General features: G+C 36.2%; 1 protein-coding gene across 2 annotated transcripts in view; it reads right to left on the bottom strand.

Moving 5' to 3' along the window:
• Positions 1 to 7422, bottom strand: part of SYT1 (synaptotagmin 1) — a 520416-nt gene extending 512994 nt beyond the window's left edge. Inside the window, exon 1 of one of the 2 annotated variants that reach the window (XM_032393709.1) lies at positions 7022 to 7422. The gene's annotated coding sequence lies outside the window, so the exon portion shown is untranslated. The remainder of the gene's footprint in view (positions 1 to 7021) is intronic. The other variant, XM_032393708.1, reaches the window with a different exon arrangement.
• Positions 7423 to 18467: the final 11045 nt, after the last annotated feature.

Below are 18467 nucleotides of genomic sequence, written 5' to 3' on the forward strand. Positions count from 1 at the left end.
GATGTTATTCTATTTATAGAAGAGATTCTGGTGCTCTAGAAATATGCTGTAATGCCCAATGGTTCACTTTATTCATTCCTCAAATCTGATGAAAATGCTGGGGATTAGGCAGAAAGCCAGCCTTGTAAACCAGGATCTGGCAGAGAATCTAAGTCAGAAACAGATTCAATGCTTTGCTACCTTGTCTTTCTCCTGAGAAATTGTGTCAACTGTTCTTAATAATCCTGCTAACTCAAAGCCTGATGGCTAGAGAAGCTCAGCTAGGCCTTCTTCTCCTGTGTTATACCTCTTGTCCGTGTCTCAAAAGTCATTAAGTTATTTGTCTAAAAAAAAAAAAATTGATTTTTTTTTTTTTCTCAAGTAAGCAGTGTCCATATTTCACAGGTGGTGACCAAGGTCCTATCCATTGTTTACATTGCTAGAATACTGGGGTACATACATCATGAAGAAAAAAATACACTCGATTGGCTCTTTCTCCTTCTCAAGGAGAGAGCACACAATTCTAAATGGACATTTTCGTGAGTCCAGCCTGATGCTGTGATGCTATACTGTTGTTTACATTTACAGTAACGCTCACATAAAATTATGTCAGAAAACAGATGATTAATAATCCACCCTAGGGGCGCCTGGGTGGCTCAGTTGTTACGCGTCTGCCTTCGGCTCAGGTCATGGTCCCAGGGTCCTGGGATCGAGCCCCACATTGGGCTCCCTGCTCAGCGGGAAGCCTGCTTCTCCCTCTCCCACTCCCCCTGCTTGTGTTCCCTCTCTCGCTGTGTCTCTGTCAAATAAATAAATAAAATCTTTAAAAAAAAAAATCCACCCTAAAAGCAATCTTAGGTGGTGTTTTACAATAATATCTAGAAGTTCCACAGAAAAGCAAACCAATTCTCAGTTATCTGTGATGATAAGGATGAGTTATGTAAATGCTTAAGGGCTCCAGAACAAGACACAAGTATGTATTTCAGAAGTACTAAAACCTATCCAAGTATCTGAAATTCTTTTTAACAATAATTTCAGCTTTATCCATTGTGTTAATAAGTATAAAAAGTTACACTGATTCATGGTTTAACAATCTCACCATTTGTTTGGATAATTTGTGAGTAATGAAAAGAAATTATATGAAATAAAAGCTCTTTTATCCGTTATCATAAAACATAGAAGATCAACATCACATTTTAAAAGTGTTAGTACTAACTTTGGTATAGCTGTGTATGTTTTGTCTGAGTGTTTTTGCCTCATGTTGATGAAAATATGCCCACAAATCTCTAAGTAGCAATTAGTAAGTCCAATTACCTGCTTCCAAGCTCAAGCGAAGTCTGGGCCACAAGGCTGGCCCAGAGAGGAAATGGACCTCAGATAAAAACAAGAGACCGCCCCCTGGAGGCCACACCCCGGGGGCACTCTCATCAGAGGTGCGAGGTGGTCTTGCGTACCTTTCCCCTCAATTCCCATGTGACTGAAAAGATGGTTGTAGTCAGGGAGGATGTAGGAGAAGGACAAGAAATAGTGGGTCTTATTTAAGCAATTGTAGTATAAGAATGTTCTATATTTAAGTAACTCTGTGATTCTATTTGTGTTTAAGTGCCTATGTGCATTTTATCCTTGAGTAACTAGTTGAATTATTTAGAAAAAACATACAACTCCTTTTACTCATAATATTCTTTGGCAAAATATAATAATTATATGAGCTCTACACTGTTTAGAATTAAAAACAAAGCTACATTTCACAGAGAAATAGGTTCACTGGGATGAGGTAAGACCCAAGTTTCAGTACAATATCTGGATTTGATTAATTACATCTTTCAACCAAAAATTAATTCCTGACTGAGGCACTTAGCCATATATCTTACCTACAGTATTTGGGGTTATTCTAGCACAGTTGTTATCTGGTATGTGTGATGAAATGTTGTCTTACATGGCTGTTAAGAAATTATACCTTAACCAAATAGTTTCACCAGATTTTTACACTAGCTGAAAAAGGCCATTCTCATTTTGCATGGAAATTTTCCAGCTCCCATTTTGTACAAACAGCTAAGAAATAAAGGGCATTTATTATCTTCATCTGCTTTACAATTTTCCAGAGCTCCTCTTTAACAAAATTACTCCCTATGTGTCTAATTAGTATGTTCAACATACTACATGTGAGACCAATACAGGAATGACCAGTATATTTTTTTGTATCTCCACAATAGCAGTAACCAAAAAGATGAACTGTGACCTCCCCTCATTTACATTACTGGTAAATTATGGAAACCAGCATGCCTCATAAACTTCCAAGCACTGAGCATTGTAGAGACAAAGGAAGCCCAGAGAGAATAAGAACTAGTTCTACACAACTAGAATTTATAATTAAACTAAATATAAAAATTACAGAAATTAGAGAAATAATTTTTTAAATCTGCTTTGCATTTTTTAAGGATGTGGCAGAAAATTCATTTCTAATACTATTATAAATGTGTTATTTTTATTCTAAATTGGGCTTTAATTTGTTTTAGAACTCTCTTAAATATTGCTTTTAAATTAAGGAAACAGATATTTTAAAAGGAGTCTTCTTTGCAAAAGGACCTCTATAATTCTATTTAAAACTACACAAATAGCATCTCCAGTGCTTACTCTCTTGACAACATAGCATATTTCTCATTGTACACACTAAAACAGTAAAGGTTGAAGTTTTATTCATAGATACAAGAAAGGACAGCATGTTTTCTTACTTACAATAGATAGCATGAATATATTTGCAATATAATTTAAAATAAGCTTATTTTCCTATTACTAACATGAGTAGATTGACATTCATATGCCCTGCTGCCATAGTTTCTTATAGTCAATATAAAATAGTTCTTCAAGAACTCTTAAAATGACAGAGAAGCTAAAGGAAAAATACTGTCTTCTTCTAACTGGAGGAATTAAATCCCTGCTTTAAAAAAATGACCATACTTAATGGAGAGGTTTAAATCAAGTTTTCAAAAATACTACAAAAAATATTGATCATACCTAGAGTAATTATTAAAATATCAATCCACACCCACTAACCTGAAAAAGCAATGATAACCATGTCATTCAATTATGTAAAAGATTGGGAACAAATTTACCTTTATGCAAATGTTCAAAGAAACACCTGATAGAAGCCTTAGAAAAACAAAAAGTTTATCCCTCCATTATGTCCAAATCATGTGAAAATATGACTTCAGCTTGTTACCTGTATATAGAAGTGCATCTTCTTGTACTGAGAATTTTTTTAAATACTGATTCATATAAAAATAACTTCTTGCCAAAGCCATGGAAGAGCTATATAAAGGGAAAGATCTAGACCCCCTGTTAATTTTGCCTCTGGGTATTCCTAGGCTTTCAACCAAAGAACTGTTAAAAGCATCCCCAAGACACTGTTATTTTTCTTTGAATGGTACTTTTTACAGGAGTACTCCCTAGCTTCAGCAGATTATTTGATACTGTCCATTAATCTCTAATCCTTTTAGAAAATGTTACATAATTTAAAAATGTATACACACACATATATATGCATACATACGTCCCTAAATGATAAATACTTATGTATTTAGATGCCATATACTTTATTCCTGTTTCAATAGCTTTGGCCAACTTCAATGGAAAACAAATTCAGCTAAAAAGCATCTCTTATACATTAAACTTTTGATACAGATGGATTTATGACAAGCAAATCATTTAAAAAATTTAAAAATCCACAAGTAGATCAGATATGTAATTTTAGAAAGCATTATTACTTAGCAAAAACCCTTGCAAGACCCACACCTACATTATTCTATGGCAGAAAGTCAAACTTTGGTCTTGGCTTTTTGTAATAACAGACCAAATTTGTTCCATTATGTAATCAAACGGTTTTATTTCTGCTTTCCCTCCCCCAAATCATCTAATCACTACCATTAGAAAAAGAAATGTTATGTTCCAATTTGGCATTAATGATATCTCTTCCCGGCTGTTGCACAAACTGGAAATCATAAGAGCCATAAGTATTTCAGGCTCATAGAATTATCTGTCTTAAGTTGAGTTCTTTAAGATTAAATGTTTCTCAAAACCTGTTCGGGGAATTTCTCTAAATTGATTTAATAAACTGACCTCGAAAGAGATGAATTGATATCATGTCCATGGTGTCTTTAGGTTAACGGGAAGTTCAAATTAACTTTCAGATTTCTAACACATTCTGCATTTATTAATCTTCTATTTCATTTTGCAAATATAATTAAAACAAGCTACTATATTCTGGTTTTATTTTCAGTTAGCACCAAGCCTAATATGCAAATCTTATCATGTAAATACCATGTTATCCATTTTCATATTTCTTGATTAGAACTATCTGATCATTTGACCAAATAGAATAATATTCTCTGTTAGGAAATGAAGCTTCAAACCACTCTGCAACAACTCTCTATTGTGTGGTATTTTATGGAATTAACAGTTTAGGATTTCCTCTGTATAGGAGCAGACTTTAGTTCTGATAAAAATATGTTAAAGTTTAATTACCATATTTGCTCTGAAACATTAATAAGATTTGCTAAGATATTCTTTTTAAAGGAGAAAATATGAAGATTGTATGAAATTATCACACTGGAACATTTTGTGGGATGACAGGGAAATAATTTCCTACAATGTACCATTTCAAGTCTCTCTCAACCCACTTACTATATATTGGAATTAGTTCTGACTTCTAGAATATAAAGGCTTAATTTTTCAGAAGTATGTGAAAAACTAAATACTTATATGCGTATCTCTTACATGTCCTTGCTATAATTAACATTTGTAAAGAGAAATGAAAATAAATGTCACAAATCAAGCCCAAACTTTTACCTTTCCTTAGACGGTAGAGAAATAAGCAAACAAAATCTTAATTTGCTCACATGGGAAGTAATTGGGTTTCCTTTTTGTACATCTTTTCATGTCTAAACTTGTTAATTCAGTTGTACACACATGAAGCGATTAAGTGATTGTCCTTTTGTCCTTGTATCCAAAAGGTGGCACCTCTAAAAATTAGTTAGCTTTCAACAGAGATACTACATTAAAAATTAAAAAAAAAAAAAAAAGGCATTTAAGTGTCAAAGCCCTAGACAGAAGATCTTGTTTTTGTGACTCTAGGTAATTCTACTTAGATAGGAAAGATAAGTGCCTCAAATGGAAAATGGGTTTAGAAAATATGCATTACATTGATGGTAAATGAAACCAGCTCTTCTCTAAGTCAGTGTATAAACTTATACACTAAAGATATGTGCTGAAAAAAATACTTTCTGGGGTACGTAAATTAGTGTGGAAGAGCAGACAGAGTTAGAGAGAAGATTGCCTTTTCTTATCCCAAGTGTGCACATAGAAAAAAATGTAAGACTTGGCATTTCCCCTGATAAATCAAAGGAAAGGATTCATCTGGACACTAACATCTGCTGGCTTCTCTCTGCTCATGTAGGACCCACTTGGAATGCTTTCCCATTACATTCAACTAGGCACTTCTCTCTACCTCCTCCCATCTGACAATAATCACTTAGCCATCTCTGACGAATAATAGGAAAGGAAAGCTTATATCACTGATGATGGAATTAGATGCTGAAACTGCTGTCAAGGCTCTGTCCAACAAGTACCTTTCACTTGACCTATTGTGCCGGCCGGCAGCCAGGGAACATAGTTGTTTTGCTATCCTTCTCTTTCTTATAGTAAGACACGAGAACAAAAACAATTTTCCTTTTAAGATTTTTAAAATTTGAGGCTATCTTCCTACCATTACTTTCAAAACTTTGTTCCAGTACAAGAGGATTCTTGGCCAACTGAGCTTCCATGTGCCTTCCAAATGGAGTACTGAAATTGCATAAACACCATGTTTACATCCATTAAATATTCTCATTAAAGGAAAATAAGGCAAGGCATGAATTTGATATCCAGGCAATAAAATGCAAACATAGAGAAAAGGTAGAATGAAGTGGCAATTCATACACAAAATTAGTTTTAACAGAAAAGTGAAACAGTTGCTTTATTTCACCGAAGGGTTAATATTCAATAAAGTGAAAATCAACATGTACACAAAACTAACTAGAAGATTAGCCTTCTCAAAGTAGAACTCCAAACCTCTTGATAACACTGGTGTCACTTACAAATGTTTTGAAACTTTACATTTTTTGCCCCCCAACAAAAAGGCCATACCAGAGAACCTCAGGAAAGTAATAATCTGTTTTTAATTTTTTTTTTTCTTTACATGAGAAACCCCTGAAAGTTCAGACCTTACCACTGATGGGCAATACCAAATAATCAGTCCCACAGGACAGATGGAAACAGGAAAAATCAGATGGTTAGCACTTAAAAGCAACAACAATTAAGCAGCTGAAAGTGGGTTAGATCAGTGGTTTATTTCTGTTTCGTTTGAAGGAATCAAGTAAGAGGCACAGCCTCTTGCAAGGAGGAGATCAAGTCAAACTTGATGCTTCCCCTCTCTGACAGCCCGGGCTGGGTGGCTTGGCTACTCCCTTTATTCAGTTTAATTGCTTTCTGTACTCTAATTTTCGTAGAGGTTGTATTCTACCTCGGTTCCCCACCCCGGGAGGGGGGGGGGCGGTGAAAAAAGAAATCTTTCTCTTTTCTTCACCACCCCCCTCTTTCCTCTGAGAAAAGGCAATCCCCTCCAGGATGAGAAAGAAACCCTGTGCCTTCTTAGGATGGGAGGAGGGTGAAGACGCGAGAGAGACTGAGCGAGGGGCGGGGGAGGTGAGAGATTGAGACTGGGGGTGGGGGTCGGAGAAGAAAGAATGAGAAGGAAAGAGGGAGCAAGAAGATGGGGGATGCCCAACAGCAACTCCAGGCTCTAAATCACGGGCGCTGTGCAAAGTGCTTTTCCAGGAGATGTACATGTGGCTCATTATATTTCTCACAATAGGCAACCCGGGGCTCCCTCCCCAGGTCGCAGCCTCCCACCACCAAAACCCAAGTGTACCGAGAGTAAAATCTTGCGGACGGATTCAAGCAAATGGGCACCTCCGAGGTGGCCACGCTGCCAGTCTCGCTGTCTTACCTGGAGGACCAGAAGGTGGTGCCGGTCTCCGTCCCCACTGCTCTCCCCGCGTGGATCTGTGCAAGACACACGCGTCCTCTTGCTGCCTCTGCTCTTGGAGGGGCAGCCTGCAACACAAAAGGGGTGTGTGGGTGTGGGTGTGTGGGAGGTTTCTCAGGGCCACCAGCTGGTCCCAGCTGGCCACCCTCACCCTACACACACCCCTTGGGGCGCTGAGCCCCCCTCTCAGTTGAGCACCACCCTGGGGGGCTGGCCCGAGGTGCAGCCTCAAGTTGCCGCTGCTAAGTGCTGCTGTCGCTGCCGCCGCCGCCGCCGCTGCAGGAGGAGGAGGTGAAAAGACACCGAGGGCAGTACTCGGTCTAGAGCATCCCCACACTGCAGCTTCTCCAGGAATCCCTCCAGTGAGGAGGCGGCCGCCCATCAGCTCCCAGCCCCAACCTCCTGATTGGTTCCACCTCGGGTACGCTGCTCCAAGGAGCCAATCCGGGCGCACTAATAATAGGTGGATCCGCTCAGCCAACATCGCCCATCCCAGTTCTGTTAGTGTCTCTCCATCCCCATAGCGGACAGGGACCAGAAGAGGGAGATTCGGGAGGCCTGGGGGAGCGGGTGAACTAAGAGAGGGATAGATCCCAAGGAGACGGAATCAAGGGCATCTGATAAACCCTTTGGGTAGGCTCAGGGATGCCCTGCAACCTGTTCAGCAAGCCATAGGCACAAGAGAAGGAGACAGCATAATACAAAGCTTTTCCCCCCTTCCTTCCTTCCTTCCTTCCTTCCTTCCTTCCTTCCTTCCTTCCTTCCTTCCTTCCTTCCTTCCTTCCTTCCTTCCTTCCTTCCTTCCTTCCTTTCTTCTTTTTTTTTTAACTTTCAATCAAAACCTGCTCTGATACTGAGCATGCCCAGAATGCAACAGCACCCTAGGAGTTCCGATGTGTGTGGGCTCGCAGGCTGTGGGTTTTTGAAAAGGTGGGAGCGGGGAAGGAGAGGCAGAAGTTTGTCTTTGGCCATTTGACCCAGCAGAGTTGCAAAAGCAGAGCAGGGCGGGGGATATGAAAGGATCCTCAAACTGAGACACAGGGAGGGGGTCCTCTGGGCTAATCATAGTATTCTGTCGGGGTTCTGGGGCGGAAGTGGTGGGCAGAATAATCTGAGTCTTGCTAGATGGATGCCTGCAGACTTTTCGTGAAGGGTGCTGTGGACCAGCAATGCTGGGGAAGATCCGTCCCATAGGTGGGGCCGGGGAGCGCGACTCCACCCAGCAGCTGCGGCAGCCAGGCGGTGGAGAGTGCACTGGGAGTTTCCACTGCAGCCACCACTAAGTTTGTAGACTTGGGCCAAGTGCGACCCTGTTGGGAATGCAGTTTCTGTCAGTCCCCTCCCCCATCTCTCTCCACCCTCCCCAGCACAGTGACGACTAAAGCATGGGTTCCCTCCCGCCTTCCTCTTCTTCCCCGTGAACGATTCTGCTCGGAAGTAAGAAGCTTTTCCCTTGTGAGAGCGGTGCTGACCTAATTGTCTCTAAGCTCTCGGACAATTTATAGCTTGGTAATACCATACCAAGAGATACCAAACTGGGAGGTTCAGAGAGTGGGGGAAGGGACAGCGAGCTAGGTGAGGGGCGGAGCGGAACCTGGCTTCAGGTAGGAGCAAATCCATTCTCTGCTCCACAGGTGAAAGGCTTTCAAAAGGCAGAGAAGTTTTTCCCTTTCTCACTCACTGACCTTGCTTTATGGCCTTTGAACCTCTGATTCGTTTTGTTTAGAAATCCCAGCAGTTGGTGTAAACTTGATCAATAGCTATAAATGAGAGCTCTCCTAATTGGGCTCTCTATTTTACTGACAAGAGTATCATGGCATCTCAGGTAAGGACATAAATAGCTATCTCAATTCCCCAAACCCATCCACTTTGAACTGGAGTTTCATTAACATTGGTTTGCAAAGGTAACTGTAGCAAGAATTCAATTAACAGTAACACATTTCTTGAAGTTTTAATTAAATCTCTCCTATTTATGTAATGTTTAAGATTACGATACTTATTCTAAGTGTAGGGTAAGAGAAGACAGCCTTGATATAAACTAATCCTTTTAATGACAAATACTTTGAGTATCCTGCAAAATTGTAATTTTATGTAAATTATTAGCTTCCATTTTCTAAAATATTTCTCAAATCTTATTTTAGAAAAGTTTCGTAGTGGGAGAATTGAGGTAATAGATGTTAATTTAAAATAAATTTTAAGTATTTGATGGGGAAAATGGGGGAGGGGGAGGAGGAGAAAGATAAGAATAATAAATTACCTCTTTAATATGTTTTCCAATAAATGTCTTTGTATGAGAGGATCATTATAAGATCCACTTAAAAGAAATCTTTATTCTAAAAATACTCCCAGCACAATGTCTAGATCCCACTTATTAAAAGCTACATGATTTTAATAGTTGCATCCAACAGCTGCATGTAGAAACAAGTAAACTAATTTTAGAAGAAATTAGTAAGTAGAATATGAATCCAGTTTAGTTATCTCTGTTCCAGGCTCTGGTCCTATCAATATTTTAGCCAATTTCTTTTCCTGTCTACCACCCTACCTCATATCATACCCAACATACATTCTCTCTCAGTGATTAGAATCCTAGACAACTTAAATGGTATTAGATGTTTGTATCTCAAAGTTCCTCGAAGAAGACTATTGGCTAACAAGAAATGGGTTTTACTTGTATACTGAGATTAAATTTACAATTAATACCATTTCTGTTCATGAATATTAAGAAGACTCTACTAACATACTGGATGTAGATAGACTCTAGTTTTTGCAAGAATAAGATTTTTATTCTCTCTCCTATTCTTATGTTCTTCCCAAACTCTGGGGATAGGCTGAAGACCTCTACCTGGTACTACGAGGTTGACATCACCTCTTTGTCCTTCATAGAAGACTTATCTCCATTAAAGGAAAGATCAGGTCATTTGTCCTTTTCTAATTTCATTTCTCAGATACTCTTTAATCTAGACCCCAAGCTACTGACATTTAATTTATCCCTTCATTGTATGGGATTTTTTAAATATTATTTGCTATTTTAAAAGTGTTTTCATCTGTTTTGCTTAATGTTTTGCTTCTCTGTTCTTTGCTTTAAAAAATACTATTGTTCATTTTTTCTTCACATTTTTTGCTCTAATTAAGATCTCATTTCATCATTTTCTTTATTCATTTTTCAATGGATTCATTTATTTACAACTTTAATGTTCCCTTTGCCATCTATTTTAGGCTACTCAATCAGAATAGAAACTAAATTGGATTGGGGCACTGAGGAGAAAAGTGTGTCTTATGGCAAGTGTGGGAATTAGAGACTTTAGAAACTAGAAATTCATTAAGTGTAAACCTAGCCAAGGCTTTCTGTAGACCACAGAAATGATACATCAGAGAGGTACCAAGAAAATTCTCCATGTTGGTGTAAAGGCTTGTATATCCTATACAGTGGTACTATAGAGTTCCATTTAATCAAGATTTGCACATGTCATTAAACATTATACCTTTAATAACCCATTAGTTGTCTGGTAAAATCCATTCATAACTATCATTTTGTGAAAAAAAAGAAAAAATAATCAAGTTTTCTAAATTTTACCTATTGTTTGTATAAATTTATAACTATTTTTTAAATTTTATGTTTATATACTTTCTGCCATTGCCTTTCAAGATACAGCTTTTTTTTTTTTTTTCCTTCTTTCTTTCCAGGACAGAGAATTAAGTGTTTGTTTTCTGGGGCAAGAATTTGGATAGAATTCCAATTTCACCACTAATTATCTGTATGATCTTGAAAATGTACAAAACCCCTTCCAAGCCTCCATTTTCTCATCTATAATATATACATAAAGATACAACCTATATCCTTAAGTTTTCTTGTGAAGATAAAGTAAAGCAGTGCACATAAAGTGCTAGTTCCATGCACACATCCAGGACTTAAAGATATTAACCATTATTATTATTTTATCATGATTGTCACTGCTACTACTGTACTTTTTCAGATTTCCAATTTCTAGATTTGATTTTCTCCCACTGTTCAGTCTATTTAAGCCAATAGTGAGGTGTACACTCTTCACCTGTGAACATTGACGTTAGAGGAAAATTAAATCCATATTATAAGAACGTGCTTATACATAAAATGTCAATGATTATCTATCTGGCATATGTTAGTCTTAGACTGTAATCTTTTAGGAAATGAATAATTTTATTTTTAGAGAATATGCACTTAAGTACTGTTTTTTCATTAAAATTTAGTTTATATTACTTTTTTAAATTAAGAAAAAATTAATTCTAGTGCTAAAAAACTCATGAACACTGTGTTTTTGTTTTCTAGCAAACAAATGAAGCCATCCACTTGTTTTAATGACACTTAAAGGCGAGGAACTACCCACTCTGTTTTCCCTTCCACTCCTTTTTCTCAAGATCATTTGGCCTTGCAGTACTGCTAATAATTTTATAGCTAACTGGTAAGGATAAAAACATCAGGGCTCTCTGTATCAGAATTAGATAAAAAGAAATTAACCACATGGATTTTTTAAACTGGGCACCCACAATGTTAAATAAAGAGAATTCAGAATTGAGCTAGGGGGAAAAAGTGAATACAGATGGAAGTCAAGTCACTGGGGCAGAGAGTAAGAGCCCCGTAATAGAACTATAATACTTTACAATTTCCGAAGAAAAGAAAATAAAGAGCTGACAGTATTCAATGTGGCTCTATAAAAGCCTTTTCTTAAAGTTATGACTAAGAAAATATTGGAAATGAAAAGGAGGACAGTGACTCAAAAAGTAATATACTGTGTCAGGCTATTGAGGTTAGCAAGGAAAATATTATTTAGGTGAATCTATCTCAAGGGCAAAATAAAAGTAGTTTGAGCTAATGTTAGCTAAAGGTCTGAGAAAGAAAACAAATGATATATTTTTCAAATACTTTATTTTATAAGAAATATATTGTGGTGAAAATAAGTTTGCTAAAAGAGCAAGAGCAACATTAAATTTTATATTAATTTCCTCTGAAATCAGAGGGAGGATTTCTATTAAATGAATATATAGAAAATCATAGTTCAACTGCTTCATTCATCTTATGTGAAAAAAGTTTGTCCAGAGAGATTAAATCACTTACTTAAAGACATGGAAAGAGTTATTTGTGATTGGATTCATATAGAGGAATAAGAAAGAAAAAATCTTGTCATTTGTACTATTACTCTAGCATAAAATTTTTAACAAGGAAATAAGCAAGAACAACTTTAGCCCTGCTTAAAAAGTTCCTTAGATCTTAATTTCATATAAAGAATACCATGAAGAGATACATTTACTTATAATCAATCAATCAATCAATAAAAAGTTTATTTGTGAAGCAATTGTTTGGAATTAAATACATATATATGTTCAATATGTGTGTACATACACACACATATATTTTAAATATAAATATGTCCAAATATTCCTCTAGAGAATTCACAAAATCCCATATAATCTAATATACCTCAAAGTTTAATAATAATAATCCCATATTGAGTGTTCCTAACCACCACTTTTAATATTATTACTAAAGGAAAAAAAATGAGTCCTATCTCAGAATATTACAAAGATATTTTCAAAATCAGCGTATTTTATAATGGCAATATTTTGTGTTTATGTAGTATTTTTATCCATATCATCTTAATCTCATAGCCCTCTCATGTCATTCTATTGTTTCCACTTAACAAAGGATGAAATTGAGGGTCAGATTGTTTGAAAGGTCTCCTAATTACAGAACAATTAAGGGTAACAGGAGTGTAACCTGGAAGCTCTATCCATTTCTTTACCCATTCTCTCTCTGTATTATCTGCAATGGTAGTGTGAGAGCATGCACCGATGGCAGGCTAATCTAGAATGGAGCATACCTAGGACTAGGTTCAGGGTTTGCTAGTAAGCATGAACAAAATTTGGAGCAATCAGGCAAAGGTAGCTATTTTTTTTAATATATATTTTATTTATTTATTTGACAGAGAGAGACACAGCAAGAGAGGGAACACAAGCAGGGGGGAGTGGGAGAGGGAGAAGCAGGCTTCCCGCTGAGCAGGGAGCCCGATGCGGGGCTTGATCTCAGGACCCTGAGATCATGACCTGAGCTGAAGGCAGATGCTTAACGACTGAGCCACCCAGGTGCCCCCAAAGGTAGCTATTTTAATTCAATGATCTGAAAAGGTTTTCCCAAGAGATGAAAGACCTCTGGTGGTATTAGGTTAAAGTAAGAATTTAACATTTGTGGTGTTGAGCAGATGGAGAGCAGATTCTGTGCATGTCTAATAGATCAGAAGACCGTGGAATTGATTTGGAGGAAGTCAATGAGAAATTCAGAAACCAGGTAGCAATAGACCAGTAAATAACAGTAATTCAGGAAATTAACTTTGCTGTGCTGCCTATTCCTAAGGCTATAGATTAGATATTTGTTGGTAAGAGAGTGACTGTAGTAAAAACTGAAGTATATACAACTGAGATTTCCATGATTTGATTTCTTTTTTTTTTTAAAGATTTTATTTATTTATCTGAGAGAGAGAATGGGAGACAGAGAGCATGAGAGGGGAAGGGTCAGAGGGAGAAGCAGACCCCCCGCTGAGCGGGGAGCCGGATGTGGGACTCGACCCAGGACTCCAGAATCATGACCTGAGCCGAAGGCAGTTGCTTAACCAACTGAGCCACCCAGGCGCCCCCCTCCATGATTTGATTTCTTAAATGATGTGTCTACAAGATGCAGCTTTCTTAGGTCTTTTATCTAACTAAGGTTGAATGTTTTGGCATGTCTAATGTAAACATTCATGCTAAAAGAATTAAGAACTTCATATCATCTATTCAGTGATTATTGCTTATAATTGTTTTATTCTTTTCAAAATGCCTTGATTTTTCTGCTTAAGTATGGGTTTCTCAACAATCCATATGTTTATACTTTCATTTAAAATGATGAGTTTTCAAAATATTAAAAAAATGAACTGGATTTTTTTGTTTAATCTCAATTAGAATAGATGTGCTTAATCTCAAACTTTACATACAGAATTTTTTTATATTATGCTTTAAATTTTTGTGACATTTTATCTGTTTGCAAACCACATATTGAACAGTGCCAAATAAAAAAATGATTAAGCAATCTGTATTGTTAATATCCCCAGAAGTTAACATTTAATTTTTAAATATAAATTGTTTGTGGTTCAATTATAGTATTTTTTCCTTAAATAATTATCTTAAAGAACTATTTCTTTATACTACCTCAAGCCTTTTTCAGGGAACCCATCATAAGGTAGAAATTTATTTCATATCCTTTCTTCATTAAAAATATTTCTTCTGAATGCCTTACAATATTTTTTATTGTTTGTTTGCTCTTTGCAAAGTTCTTAGAGGTTTAAGTTGTTTATCCTTTATAATTACAAGCTTAAGGTTTAACAGGGAATTAGCACATGAAGCTTATGGGAAGTTGTTGCCTGTTTACTTATTTCTGTAGGTCTGTAGCCAACAGTCTGGTTATGGGTCTGTGAGTGTTATTGGGGGGAAAAGCCTAGACATGGGATAGAGAGATACAAGGACAAACTAGAAACTGAGAATATTTCTGTTACACATCTGTCAGATTCTGTCTGACATCTGAGCATATGAACCTTCAGTGAATAACAGCTGCAGCTTTACTTCTGTCTTCCATATGTCACACGAGTACCTCTGGACCAACTCTTTTTTGGCATCATACGTAGAAGCTTCTGGAAAACAGTTTGCACCTTGACACACTGATACAAAACTATGTGAGAGATGTGTATGAAATAAAGAATATGTAATTTGCAAATTATGTTTCTGTATGCCAACAGTCTTAGAAGAAATGAATTTACCAAGTTTTCTAGATAAATGGCCAATATACAAAAATATATTTCTATACATAAGAAACAAATAGAAGTGACATTTAAGGGGTTCTTGGGTGGCTCAATCTGTTAAGCATCTGTCTTATGCTCAGGTCATGATCTCAGGGTCCTGAGATCGAGACCCCACGTCAGGCTCCCTGCTCAGTGGAGAGTCTGCTTCTCCCTCTTCCTCTGCCCCTCCCCCACCCCTGCCATCACTGTGCTCTGTCTCAAATAACATCTTAAAAAAAAAAAAAAGAAGTGACATTTAGTATGATACCATTTATGATAACATCAAGAGATATTAAACACCTAAAAATAAATCTAACAAAATATGGGTATAATCTCTACATTAAATATTATACATTGCTGAGAAAAATTTAATGAAACCTAAATAAATGGAAAAAAATGTACCATATTCTTGTATTGGAGGAATAAATGTTGTTAAGGTGTCAATTTGTCCCATATTGATTTATAGATCCAATTTAATACTAATTTTAATGTAACTTGGCAAGCTAATTAAAAATTTATATGCAACTCTAAAGGTTTTATATTTTCCATGAAATTATCAAAGAAGTTCAACAGAGTTGAAAGTCCTACACTACTCAATATGAAACTTTTTATAAAGTTTCATATTCATAATATTCACTTTATTGATACAAGAACAGACAGTCCAATAGAACTGAAAGTACAGTCCAGAGATGTATGTATATATACAGAGAGAAAATCACCTAATTTGTAACAAAGGCACATCATTAATTCGGGGGGGAAGGATTTATTTTCAACAAATGATGCTAAATGGAAATAGATCATAGACCTAAATGTGAAAGGAAAAACAGTAAAACTTCTGGAATAAAGTATAGGAGAACGTCTTGATGAGTTTGAGATAAAGAATTCTTTTTTTTTTTTTTTTAAGATTTTATTTATTGGGGCACCTGGGTGGCTCAGTTGTTAAGTGTCTGCCTGTCTTCGGCTCAGGTCATGATCCCAGAACCCTGGGATGGAGCCCTGCATCAGGCTCCCTGCTCGGCAGGAAGCCTGCTTCTGCTTCTCCCTCTCCCACTCCCCCTGCTTGTGCTCCCTCTCTCACTGTGTCTCTCTCTGTCAAATAAATAAAATCTTTAAAATTTATTTATTTGTCCGAGAGAGAGCACAAGCAGGGGGAGTGGCAGGCAGAGGGAGAAGCAGGCTCCCCTCTGAGCAGGGAGCCTGATGTGGGACTAGATCTCAGGACCCTGGGATCATGACCTGAGCCGAAGGCAGGTGCTTAACCGACTGAGCCACCCAGGCATCCCAAGATAAAGAATTCTTAAATGGAGTACAAAAAATGCTAATCAGTAATGGAAGGATTGACAAAGTCGACTTCATTAAATTAAGAACTCCTGATCGTGAAAAGACATCATTAAAAGAGCGAAAAGGCAGAACACAAGTTAAAAGAAATCGTTTATAATTCATATATCTGACAAAGGGCTTAAATCCAGAACAACAGAGTTTCTAGCATCTTAGAACAAACTAATAATTGTTAAAGGAAAATACTGACAAATTAAACTTCATCAATATTAAACATTTCTTTTAAAGAAACAATAAATTGAATAGGCAGGCCACACATTGTGAAAAAAAATATTCACAAATATATACCTGATTTATGTCTAGGATATATTAACAATTCCTACAACCCAAGAATAAAAAGACAGCTAACAATTTAAAAATGGGGACAGAGTTCAACAGATACTTCACATAAGAAAAAAGTCTAATAAGTATATGAAAGTACTCAAATCATTAGTGATAAGAAAACTGCAAATTAAAATTTCATGAAATGCCCCTATAAAACCACCCAACAAAGAAAAGTGCAAGAGCAGATTACTTAATGGTTAATTATACCAAACTTTTACAGAAAACTTAACTCAAGTCCTTCTTTAACTCTTTCAAAAGTTGTAAGAGGATACACTTTCTTCACATATTCTATGAAGTTAATCTCATAAAAGCCAGACATCACAAGAAAACTGACCAATATCTTTTCTGAACAAAAATCCAAAAATCCTGGACAATAAACTAACAAACTGAATCTGGTAGCCTACTTACAGGATTATACACCATGACCAAGTGGGATTTATTCCAGGAATGTAAGAGTAGTTGAACATACAAAAATCAATATAACATGCCCCATTAACAAAGAAAGGCAAACAACAACCAAACGAAAAACAAACAAAAAACCCCACAAAAATATGATCATCGCAATTGATTCAGAAAAAACATTTCACAAAATCCAACACCATTTCATGATAAGATTCAACAAACTAGGAATAGAAAGGAACTTTCTCAACAAGATAAAGGTTATTTATAAGTAACCCATATCTAACATAATTATCAAAGGTGAAAAACTGAAGCTTTTCCCTTACAATCAGGAAAAAGACACTTTTTGCACTTCAACATTGTATTGTAAGTTATAGCCTACACATTTAGGCAAGAAAAATAAATAAAAGGCACCTAAATTGGAATAGAAGTAAAATCACTTTTATTCGCAGATGATATTATCTTATATATATAAAATCTTAAAGAATCCACAAATGCAACTATTAGAGTAATGAACAAATTGAAACAAAGTTGCACAATACAACATCAACACACAAATATTATTTACATTTATATACATTATCAATAAACAATCCAAAAAAGGAAATTTAAAAAAGAATTCCATTTATAATAGCATTAAAAAGAATAAAATTCTCAGGAATAATTTCAAAAAAGAAAGTATAAAACTTGTACACCAAAACCCACAAAACACTGATTAAATAAGTCTTAAAAGACTTAAATAAATGGAAAGATGTATCATGTTTATGGACTGGAAGACTTAATTTTGTTAAAATGGCAGTACTCCTCAAAGCAATCTACTGAATCAATGAAATCTCCAACAAAGTCCAATGACCATTTTGCAGAAATGAAAATCTGATTCTAAAATTAATTAGGGATTTCAAGATCCTGAGTGGCCAAAATAATATCAAAAAAGGAAAACAAAATTGGAGAACTCACATTTCCTGATTGTAAAACTAACTACAAAGCTACAGTAATCAAACTTAGTGTAGCACTGACATAAGGATAAGCATACAAACCAATGAAATAGACTTGAGAGTACAGAAATCAAGCATCTATGGCCAATTGATTTTTGACAAGGGTGCCAAGACCATTTATATGGGAAAGAGCAGTGTTTTCAATAAATGGTACTGAGAGAACTGTATAACAACGTACAAAAATAATGGATTTGTACCCTTACCTCACAGCGTATAAAATTAAAACTCAAAATGGATCAAAGGTCTAAAGTTAAGAGCTAAAACTATCAGAATAAAGCAGGTAAACCATGACCTTGGATTTAACAATGATTTCTTAGCTATGACACAAAGAAGATGACCAACCCAAGATAAAAGACAAATGAAACTTTATCAGAATTTAAAGCTTTCGTGCAAAGGATACTAGAGAGCCAAAGACAACTCACAAATTTGTAGAAAATATTTGCAAATCATATCTGATCAGGGTGCTTAGTATTAAAAATACATAAATACATAAAGAAAATGTACAACCCA

The sequence above is a fragment of the Phoca vitulina genome, unplaced genomic scaffold, assembly GCF_004348235.1.
Source record: "Phoca vitulina isolate PV1807 unplaced genomic scaffold, GSC_HSeal_1.0 scaffold76, whole genome shotgun sequence".
Classification (NCBI taxonomy): domain Eukaryota; kingdom Metazoa; phylum Chordata; class Mammalia; order Carnivora; family Phocidae; genus Phoca; species Phoca vitulina.